The 12470-nt window shown below is 34.3% G+C and overlaps 2 protein-coding genes across 2 annotated transcripts in view; one reads left to right on the plus strand and one right to left on the minus strand.

Moving 5' to 3' along the window:
• LOC131061615 ((+)-neomenthol dehydrogenase) overlaps positions 1-12470 on the minus strand; it is a 74701-nt gene that overhangs the window by 32902 nt on the left and 29329 nt on the right. The gene's annotated exons all lie outside the window — the stretch shown is intronic.
• The window catches only part of LOC131061614 (uncharacterized), a 39206-nt gene continuing 34658 nt past the window's right edge, over positions 7923-12470 (plus strand). The window contains 1 exon segment of the mRNA XM_057995387.2: positions 7923-8291. The gene's annotated coding sequence lies outside the window, so the exon portion shown is untranslated.

Below are 12470 nucleotides of genomic sequence, written 5' to 3' on the forward strand. Positions count from 1 at the left end.
CTGATCACATTCTATATTATCCTTGTCTATCAAACTCAACACATCCGCATCCTCAATATCCCATTCATGGAAAAGAATGCATACCTTTGGCTGAAGCAAATCCTCAGCTAAATCTTCTTCATTCAAACTTACATCCATCTGAAAAACTTCCATTTGTGGTCTGAAGTAGTCATCACATAACCCATGCCTCTTATCTTCATCATGAAGTAAAATTTTACAATACATGTTACTGTTGTTTGGAATTTCATCAGCATTAAAAACTTGTTCAACACAAGGGGAAATTTCAGCATTTTCATCAAAGAGATCAACACCATGAACATTTATATCAAAGATAAAGAATCCCATCTCCAGTTCAAGCATACTATCAACATTCACATTCTCTTCGGGGTACTTAAAATTCCGAAAGCATTCAAATACTAGTTCATTTAAATCTGAAAATAGAACATTATCAACACTGTTACATATGTTTTTATCTTCAAAGACACTTTCATTTTCATATTTCTGATTGAGGTATATAACTTGGTCTCCTCCTATATCATCTTCACAAGATGAATAATAAGAATTCTCATAACCATCATCAGTTGCATAACTGACATTCTTTTGCTGATCATAAGAAAGTGAATAACTCGTGCCAAGACCATTCTCATTCTGAAATTGATCTTCATTGTTCCTCTGTATACCTTCAAGGTGCTGAAAATCGAACTCAGTGTCCTCATAATCAGCAACACCACTCCATTCTGAAACACATTCATCACTGGGTATACTTGCACTAAAAACACTATCAACATCATCCATAATTTGATTTTTAGATTTATCAGACTTAATCAAAATCTGATTTTCATCATATTGCACATTTTCACTTGCATAATCAACAACATTTGGTAATCCTTCAGTATTTGGTATTGCAACATTAAACACATCAACAACATGTAAAGATTGATGGTCATCACCATCATTGTTTTCATTTTTGCTATCCTTGAGAGATGCATGATTCACTTCATATTTGGCAGCTACATAATCAGCATAACCAGCATACAAATCAAATGGTGCATATCCCTTATATATGTCTATCTCTGTATCAGCATTATCACAACAATTCCCACTGATCATTCTGCCATTACTGTGAGAGGCAACCAGCATTAACAGCAGATATTCTTGACTCTGATTTAGCTTTGAATCACATATATCAGCAAAACTACTAGGAACAACAGGGCTTGACATATTTTGACAAGGAATATTTTGTTCAACTTCACATGGTATTTCACCATTGAAGGTATTTTGATAAGAAACAACAGTAGACACAACTCTCTTGGATATCCCAAGTTTCAAATTATTTTCAATTTCCCTAGCTATGTTAAAAGCTTCATACAAAGTTTCGAGTTCTTTGTTTCTCAATAAGAAACCTATCTTCTTCTCAAAAGAACTCATATAAATATCCAAACATACTTTATCATCAAACTTATATTTTTTAGAAATTTTAGACAAAGCTTGTGAAAATATGATATTAAATGTTGGTACCAATTCATCTTCCCTGATTTGTATATAAGTGAATTCTTTCAACAAATCACAATCACTCATCTTTTCATCAAATTGGTCTAAGAAATCTGAAATCAATTCTTCCCATGAGGAAATACAATCTGCCGGCAAAAAAGAGAACCAATCCCTTGCATCCTCTTTCACTGACTGGATGAATAACTTCATGCACACATCCTCTTGGAAAATTTCAAACTCTCCTATAAAATCTGAAAATCTTTTCACATGTTGACATGCTGATTTTGATTTCTTCCCACTAAATATGGGCAAATATTTTCTAATTTCTGTGGGTATGGGATTTGGGTAACCCAAAATATCTTTGAAATTTAGAGAAGCATAGTACTTCATACTGAAACCTTTCCTATTACATGGTTGTGACACTTCACTAGGCATGGTCATATGTGGAAATACACCCGACTGAAAAACTTCACTACACGTTTCTTTTTACTCCCACAAATGATTATACAACCTTGGATAAAAGAATGAAACACTTCAAGCACATATCCTTATTTCAAATCTATTCATAACATTGCTTGACACAAAGCTTTCCAAATTTGCATACTACAGAAGAACATATACATTGGACATTTCAGCAGAATGGATATGCAAATTAATTTGTGATTCCTCTCTTTCCCTCTTTACTAGTGCTGCTCACTTAATGGGAAAACTACATTACTCATTCAAATTTTCAGAACAAATGGTTTTGCATTGAAATTTCTGAAAATACCTGGGTGTTTGCAGGTGTAGGACTTGTAGATCTGAGCATTTATTTCAACTTTCAGCACTGTCTTTTACCTCAGAGTTGCCACCTCTTACACAAAGGACATTTTGAACAGCAGAAAGCCATTCAACACATATTTAAATTCTTTATTGTCTCCTTCAATCTTGCTGCAATAAACACTCTTCCAGGCTATTTAACACATATGGATTTGGGAAATCAACACCAAATCTATGTGTATCTTTCTACTGCACTTTTTTATAAAACTCTTATGATGAAGAACTTATCTAAGCATACAACTAATTTAATCATCACTATCTCAATGTGATTTATCAAATCATCTACTAATCCCTCAACCATAAAAGACATCTTCTACTTTGTGCAATCTCAATGGACTGACTAACTAGATGAAATTAGGCAATTTCTATTCAGCATCCCCAGCAGAGTCACTATTTTTGTTGTTCACCAAAAGTGATTAACCCAAGTACACTTGCAATCCTTCTATGAAATGGCCAATTTCAGTCTATGAAACACATCAGGGCTTGGACAACATAACATAGGACCCTAATTAATCCTCTTGCACTTCAGGTTTTGCTAGACCTAGGGGGTACACCCTTTTGATGCATTAAATTAACTCATTTACTCACCATGAGAGCATCAATGAAGCAGATAAACCATTCCACAAGCTCAACAAATTAGATAACATATACAGATTGGCTGGATCTTGTACAAATAATGGGTGAAACAGAGCTTTAGAAGGATAGAACACAAACCCCTAAACATAAAGAGAAATAGATTTGTCTTTAATTTGAATTAATCTGAGACTATCCCCAAATCTGCAAGACCAGTGCCTTGTTCATTGGGCAACAAAGTCACACACAGAACTGCAAATGTGCATCCATATTTACAAATTGGTTTTCCTTAAACAATATTCCTGCATTAACACCTTATACTAATGCACTGGAGAATTTCGCACCATAGGGCAAAGGTAGAGTTCGCATCAATCTTTTGGAGGTGAATTGCTTGCTTGAAAAAAACTTATGTTATGCACTCCAAATGACACCATATATATATGGTGCTTGCTGACTTATTGGGTCGGCCCAATAAGTAATTGGCGTCAACTTCAAATTTGATTTCCACGCTAATGTATATATATTTGAATGCTTCCACCTTATATTATATAGGGTCGGCCCTATATTGAATTTGGCGCCATTGTTAGTTTGAATGCCCACGCTACCTTTGGGTGTGGATACAAGTAAGGGCGGGCCCAACCCTATTTAGCAAAAATCAAATGTTGCCTTGAGCAATTTGATTTTTGCTTTATAATTAATTTTCGAACTAGTTACAAACAACACTTACATAGATTGTTAAGACTGCATGCCTCTTGACTTTGATGGGACTCCTTGACCTAAACAGAGACTCTAAATGCAAAAAACACCCACAAAATTCAGAAAATGTAAATTAATGTGCTGCAATTATAAGAGAGCATTCACTTAAAGTTAACATTATGTTTTAGTAATTGGTATCAATAGGGCACCAAAGACAAAGGAGTTTACCAAATCCACTTAAACCTAAAATATAAAAAGAATTGGATCATACCCATTGTAGGGTTTCAAGAAATGTGGCAGTGGCATCTAATCTCATACTTTTTAATATGTCATTGAGACTTGTTACCAAAATCCCTAAAACTCTATAATCAGCACGCCGTTTTCAAGAATTTTGAATTTCTGGAAAGTTATATTTTGATACTTTTTAATATGTCATTGAGACTTGTTACCAAAATCCCTAAAACTCTATAATCAGCATGCTGTTTTCAAGAATTTTGAATTTCTGGAAAGTTATTTTGTGACCGATCCCTCTTCTTCAAATGTTGTTTAAATGTTGTCAGCCACCAATTCTTGACTTTGCACAACATTATACATTTTGTTGGAAGAACTGTGGTTAACCCAGCTTCAGCTTATCACAAACAGAAAATATTTGCATGTGATGCTAGCAAATCCCAAGATTTGCATGGATACTCATTTAAGAGACTAATAAACTTTAGCAAAGTTGCCAACAAGAGCTGGTTCTCATTAATTATGATAGCTAGCCCCATGGTTAGGCTATATTGAAAGCAGTTAACACTGTGAAGAAATTCACAAAAAATTTGGGTTCCAAGCTCAGATTTGCACATCTTAACACAAGAAGTTAGAATAGTCCACTAAAAAAGGGAGATTACAATATTCAAGATAAGTTAGCATGCCCCAATTAAAAAAACTGAACTCTTTGCACATCTGTTAATCAACCTTAAGCGCATAACAAACAAAATTATATTTGCCAACAAGATGTGTTACTTGTGCTAGCTAATCACAAGATTTATACTACCCATCTAATAAATTGATAAACTTTACAAAGTGCCAACAAGAAGTGTTACTTGTTAGTAATGTTGGCCAGCCCCACGGTAAGGTTATATTTAAACTAGTTGTCTGATAGTTGGGTTAAAAACTCAAGTATGCACAACTTAACACAATAATCTAGAGAAATCCACAAAGACATGCATGAGATTACACTATTAAAGATAATCTAAAGAAACATAAAAATGCTTGCACACTTCATTTCAGCAAACGATCAGCCACCCTACTAGAGAAATAGAGGCCACCCAGGCCACGTGTCAATGGTCCTGTTCTTCCTCAGCTAGGAAAACCCATCACCTATATTCCTCCTTTGCAACAAAAGTCTCTGCCCCTATCTTCATACAAAGATGCAACTGGAAATCAACAAGTACTTTAAAATGATCCTTCTGTTTGTATTTTTTGTATTCCATTTTCCATTAGATTATATACCAGAGACATAAAAAGAAATATTAAATGGCCATTTGTCCTCTTGCGAATCATTCATATCATTTAGTACCATGAAACCATCCTGGCAAAGCTGTTTGATTTTAAAGTCTTCATTCCGATTTTAGTCCCTGAACTTGCAATCTAATTGAAATGCAGGCCATATCAGTCTTCTTCATGTGTCATATTCTTGAATTTTGTAGACATTATTCTTGATGTCCTTTAACTATTCCAAGATATATATGTCACCAATTCTTTTGTTCACTCATGCTTTCATCTATGCCCCAAACATTTTCTGTTCTAAACTCGTGACTATTCTTAGTCTTGTTTTACAGTTCTGACCCTATGTCTCTTCTCTTTCTCAGTTGGCTTTATTTTTGCAATTGGTTTCTTTTGAAGCTTGCCTGTACGCAAGGCTTGGGCTCTTGTCCTCTAATGCAAAATATAACTGAGAACATGTAAGTTTCAATGTTTCACATAATAGGATACACTAAGAATCTTGATCTACCATGAGTTAGCCATATAGCACATGCCTTGGGGTTTAGGCATAATTTACAATTATTTTCCTGGTTTGATTACACATCAATACAAGCTCTGAATTTTTTCCCAGATGCTTTTTTTAAATGCATAAATGTTTGGTTCTTTTCTTTCTTTTATTTATAGTTTTTGCTCACCGTTTAAAATATGTAGTCACTATTATGATTATTTACAGTTTGCAGATACCACCACTTCATTCAAGATAATTAAATACTTTTAATGTTACTAGGGGTTTCAGATGTTTGTTTGGTTTGAGGCTTTTGGCCATGTGATCCGGTTTCTAGGGGTTGCAGATGCAAATATGTTTTGACTGTTGAATTGTATAATTTTTTGGTCACATATTTTATAAAGATGATAACATAATTTATTATGAAAATGATTTTGAGGTGACCGTATTGATGAACTGTAATTTTGATAATAGTTTTGAATCCTATTTTGTTTAGAACCATTACACCTTGATTTCAGACCATGCCTCAAAATTCCTTTCTTAAAGTTACAATTAATTCTCTGGTTATCGTGTATAATGTCTATAAGAGCTATTATTGAATGGTTCAACATTTTTTTGTGATGAGATATTTTGTTGTTTTGTTTTGGATGATTGAATCTTTGATTTTTGGCTAGGGGTTTTATATAGTCTTTTGAGTCTTTGATTAGATTTTTGTTGAGAACTCTGCAATCTTTGTTTTATTATTTCAGTCATGCTTTCAGTTGTCTTTTATGGGGTTCATTTAGTGTTTTTTTTTTGTTGTTTGGAAGGCTTTTAGGATGCCATTTTGGGATAATATGTGAACCTTTGTTTTAGGATGAGACATTTTAAAAAAGCATTTAAATTTCTTTCATAGAGCTTTTGGATGCTTATACATGTTCAAAATCAACTTAGCCCTTAACAACTTATAAACACTCAAAACTAATAGATAAGCAATAGTCTTAGTGAGTCTTAAATGGGAGGAGGAGACTAAGGTAGGGTTGGGTTGGCACCTATAATCTCCTGCTCAAATAATTCCAAATCTTGTCAATTATTGCTTACAAAACTAAAGTCTTGCAATTTCTTGTCATTTATTGTCAGATAGTTGTTTCTTTCCCCACCATTTTTAGTTTGACCAATGGATATTACCATTGAATTCATTTAAGTGCAGCAAGTGGTCAGACAAAATGACTGCTAATGTATTTTTTATATATATTTTCTTTGTATCAATCATCTGGCTTTTGAGTTCCCAAGTTTGCGTTCACATTATCATATTCAAACTCTTACACATTTTTTCAGCATACAGGATTTCCAGTTTACAATAGACTGCAATATTTGACTTCCTGGATATTGTTCTTCTGCATTGTTGCATTATTCATCCACAGGTATGAATTTAATGAGGCCATCTTTGAAGATCAACCATTCTTTAATTCATTACTTTCTGATTTATAGAAAATAATATTTTGTTATATTAAAAAAAAAAAACTCAGTTTCATACTGATATAATCCAACACTATTTATTAAACTAGTTACCGACCTTTATAATTTTATGTGTATACAACTATCCTCTTTACTACATCAATTGTTGCTATTTAATTTTTCAATGTAGCCCATTTTCAGTCATCTATCTAAATAGAAAAGTATAAATCTCGTTCATAGCAATTGTCGTCTCATGTCTTTTCTCTTGTTAATAAAGATACAGTGAGAATATCAATATCCTGGGTCAATATAAAGGAACATCTTTTGGAGAGCTAACCCATCATCTTTTTTGTCGTGCCGGAACATTGCTTCAGTTATTGACAAATTTTTCATTTGGCAGAATTCTTATGTGTTCCCCATTTCTATTTTTATTCTCTCAAAATTTTCCAATTCTCTTCAATAATTGCTTACAAAAAAAATTCTTGCAATTTCTATAAAATCACTAATTTCAGTTGTAATCTTGTAGGTTGATTCTCTACCTTGTTCGTTTAAAACACTATCTGGCTCATGCAATTGTTTGGCTTGGGCCATACACTGCTGAAACAGGCTTTTGATCTTGGCATACAAGAGCAAAGAATTACTATTTTGGATCAAGTATATTTTTCCAGACAATTAATATAAATTTGTGACACTACAAGTTTTGAATTACCTCCGGCATGGACATCATGTCATATTTATGTTGTAACTTATTCCAACAGAAAAGGATAACCATTTCAATTAAGTATGTTTTCCCAAACAAGAATTATAAATTTGTGACATTTTACGATATGTGCATAAATTTTCTTTCTTATTGACTACATGTGCAAAACACCAAAAATTTTGAATTGTTTTCACAAACAAATTTTCAATTTGAAAATTACCAGCCTATTGGCTCTTCGTTGTACGCAAAAAAAACGTGCAACTGCTAGTTTTAACGTACAAGAGGCTTAAGGATAGCCCCCTATGGGACCGACGGACGGCATACACCTAAAATGGCACATCACTGGTAGCAGTTTAGGTGTGTCAGCCATTTTAGGTGTGTCTGGCGGTGTTTGTAGACTGGTGTCTTAATATTTTCCTCGATGCTTGCATACGGGATGTGACACACTCTGCAAGTTGTATCGATGGGCTGACTGATTACGGAGGGAAGTTTGAGAATGGAGGTGCTAAAACCTGCAAATAACGTTTGCAAGAGGAAACGTCTAAGATGTGCCAGGAGATGGTGCAGGGGCCGGGAGATGAATCAGAGAAGAAGCCAAAGAAGGTAAGGATTCATTCCACCATAGGGTTAGGTAAGGATTCCTTCCTTCCTAGGGTTTTATATATTTTTAACTGTTAAAGGCATAACGCCAAATTCTAAATGAACTCGATTTTTTTTTGGTTTTTAGTTCCTGCCTGCTGCAACATTTTGCTTTCTAACTCGATTTTTGAGGATCAACAATTATTGTTTTGAATCACTTGAATCTTTGTTTCTGCCTGCTGCAACATTTTGCTTTCCAACTCGATTTTTGAGGATGAACACTAATTGTTTTGCTTTCTAACTCGATTTTTGAGGACGTACAATTATTGTTTTGAATCACTTGAATCTCTGTTCTTCCGGCTTAGTAATAGTTTTGAAGGCAGCAGTCAATAATAACCTTAATGATTATATCAAATGTTATAACCCGTGTCACAGGGTTCGCCGAATTTCGTATGAAATTTTTGGCGAATTCCAATTAAATTTAAAAAATTCGTTTTAATTTGCCCTAATTTCATGTGAAATAAGGCTAGGGTTGTTTTCGGCCGTCTGTTACACATTACAGAGGAAGAAGCGAGAACCTCAGTGGGAATTAAAGAAATCTATCAATGAGATTCTTGACCTTCGTCCTCCTCTGACGCAATGCTGGAACACGGGCTTTTTTCCCACAAACCCGATTAAAACGGTCACAGAAAATCCCATGATTGCAGGGTATGCCCGAAACCTAAGGTTCTGCCATCGACCCCATGAATACCATCGCAAATAATGGATTTTGAAGCGATACTGGATTCTGTAGTTGTCGAAGCCCAGCCCGTAGATGTGATGTCCCCATCAAATTTCTAATATAAAACAAGGTTTCGTTAGAAATTTGATGCAAGTGCAAATGGACAATTAAAGAAGGAATATAATAATATGAATGCTTAATATATGAAGTACGATAATGTTCTTATGCAGAACTTAATAATAATATAATTATAAGAAATAATAGAATGATTATAATTAATATAATATTTCATAAGAACCGCTCTGCAGTAATATAATAAATCATTTAATAGGTAGTTGATAAATAGGTTTTGGTTCGTCTCATATGAAAAATTCTGCTTTCGTAGGGTTTCTTAATATTTTTTCTTGCAAATTTTGCCCATATCTTCTGATTGGCATCATTGAAAACAGAATCTTGAGGTAAGTCCTTTAGCATGGTTTCAACGAGTTTTTTTTTGGAATTCATTTGTTTGCCCTGCTCCTGGTCTCTACTATTCGCTGCTGTTTTCTACAATTTTTTCCTTCTCCCTTCGCCCAGCTTACATGGGTTGTCAGAAATTACAAGGTGGTTTGGTTTTCATTTGGCTTGTCTGCTTCTCCATTTCTTTCGATTGATTGGCCTTTAGATTTAAAAAAAGTGCAGAGTTTGAATGATACTCGCTCGTCGCAGTAGATCTATTGGACAAGTCTGTGTGGTACAACGTAAAAGTTTATCCTCCCCACACAGTGGGTTATTTATGCTTTCTAATTTTTAATATCTGGTTCCACAGTCTTCTTCATAGGAAGGGCTTTCAGAGGTTTCGTCAATTTCTTTGGCTGGGATTCAACAATCTATAAGGAAAATTGAGTCCTCTATATATATATATATATATGTGTGTGTGTATTTCGTTGTAATTTAAAAAGCTGAAAGGTATGGTGGTTTCATGAAGGGTAATTCACATTTCAAATGGTTGGCTGCACTGAAATTAGTTTATTTAGACATTTAGCTTTACATATCTTCCTGATGTGTGAAACATGTGTTGGAGTGAAACAATAAAAAATATATTCCATTTATTTTTAGTGTTGTTCCTGGTAAATATCTTTCCTCACTAATAGTAGTTTGACATGGATAGGTACGCAACAAATTTTACCCGTCGTTGGGTCACTTGAAATGGGTGTTTCGTAGTGCAGTTTCGAGAATTGTTGATTTTTTCTGTTCTGCGACTCTCCAAAAATGCCATTGGGAAGGGCCTTATGATCTCAATATGCAATTTAAAAAATGCCCCTTTTTCTTGAGAAATTTCATTGATTTCTTCATTGTCAAGTAACACCCACCTTCTAATTCCTCTTGTTCCGAGATTTATAGTTCAGTTTCTCAAAAGCTTCAGGAACTTTGTTTTTATGAAAACTTTAAGACTTCACTGTTTATAGTTATCCACTGTACCTGAAAGGTGCAAAATGCCTGCTGATATGTAGTAAGCACCGTGGGTCAGTTAGATTTATAAATTTTGGAAAATTGGGTTTTTTTAATTTCTACACTGCTTTTGTGGGCTATGTTTGCTATTGGATCGTGTTAATTGTGTAAAGCAGAAAAATCCCAAATCTGATGGATGTTACCTCTCTTTAGGGACATGAAAGTTCCTTTGTGTAAAAGGAAACTTAGGGCTCTAGTGGAAGATTGTTCCAATTTTAACTTTGGGTCATGTTCATTGTTAAAGTACTGTAGGAAAATACTAAATTAGTGGAAGCTTATCACCTTTGAAACATGGGCTTTGAGCAATAGAAAATGGAACGTTTCTCATGTGAGTCACTAAATTCCAATTTCTCCTTTGTCACCAAATTTGACATTCCCTTGTAAATTTTGCTTGTCTATCATTGATCGGATATTTGGCTTTCTTTTCAGTTTTCCCTTTTCTCTAGTGGGTTATGTTTACCAAATGCAAATGTTACAACATTGCCAAAATAATTAGTTGGCATTCCCATTTTCATCAAACATGGTTGACTATCAACAGCTACTCCTATTCTATAGTGCTTTATCTCCTGGCTATCCAAATGCACTAGTAGGTTCCATAGGTAAGCACAGAAAGCCTCCAGTTTGTTGTATTTCTTGCCATGCTCAGTTGCACGAGCTTGAATTTTTTCAATGCTTTGGGCATTCAGGTGATAAATTCTACTTGCTAAACATGGATATTCAATTTGCTGGCTTCTTCCTCCTTGAGTTCGTTTCACACAGACTTTTTCACCAAGCACAGTGGGATCTTGAGGGTGTAGTATAGATTATACAAAGCTTGGAATTAGAGAATCAATGGACTTGTTTTTAGAAAGCTTGGACCAACAGGTGAAGAACATGTTGCCAGAAAATGCATTTGCTGTCTTGTGATCAAATGTACAGCCAACTACAATACCTCCACAGCCAAACTCCATCACCTGCATATTTAAAGCAATCTGAACAAAAATAATGGATGATAGGGTTAATGATATGTAGAGTAACCATTACTTGTATGGGCATCATTGGTTCTTTCAAGTATAATTGAATATGCATGTCGTCATATTCAATAGCTCAGTGTTTTCTTCAATTAACAAAATCATTTGAATTTTTATTTATTTTTCAGAAAAAAAGCTATAAAAATATTCAAAATGTTCTACAATTTAAATATAGATCCTGATTGATATACTTTTTAAATTTCAAAACTATTAAATTTTTCTCCAAAAAAAAAAACATATTTTCATACATGTCAGCAATATTAAATTTTTAAATTTTAAATGACATAATCATTATTAAATATGTCAGATCTGTCCTATCAAAACTGACACAATTTTATAATTTGTTGACCTACTTTAAAAATGGCACAATTTTCCATCACAAAGTGAAACTTTTTGTTTTATTTTAATATATTTTTTCATAAGCTTCCTGCATTTCCCATTCTCGTGAAACTAATACATTAATATAACATCATAAACAATATGCATTTAATTCAGAATTGTACAATGACATGATTAACCGTCGTAACCCTTTGATTGGTTTTATACGCAATAACTGGTGCATTTTTGTTTAATAAATATCCGTATCAAGCTCTTTAAGCTAATTCAGCAATGTTAAATAGGAAGGAGAAGATGATAATTTTAACGTACAAGAGGCTTAAGGATAGCCCCTATGTGACCGACGAACGGCATACACCTAAAATGGCACATCACTGGTAACAGTTTAGGCATGTCAGCCATTTTAGGTGTGTCTGGCGGTGTTTGTAGAGTGGTGTGTTGTAATATTTTCCTTGACGCTCACATATGGGATGTGACACACTCTGCGAGTTGTATTGATGGGCTGACTGATTACGAAGGGAAGTTTGAGAATGGAGGTGCTAAAACCTGCAAATAACGTTTGCAAGAGGAAATGTCTAAGTTGTGCCAGGAGACGGTGCAGGGGCCGGGAGGTGAGTCAGAGAAGCCGAAGAAAGTAAGGAGTCA

The sequence above is a fragment of the Cryptomeria japonica genome, chromosome 4 (assembly GCF_030272615.1).
Source record: "Cryptomeria japonica chromosome 4, Sugi_1.0, whole genome shotgun sequence".
Taxonomy (NCBI): domain Eukaryota; kingdom Viridiplantae; phylum Streptophyta; class Pinopsida; order Cupressales; family Cupressaceae; genus Cryptomeria; species Cryptomeria japonica.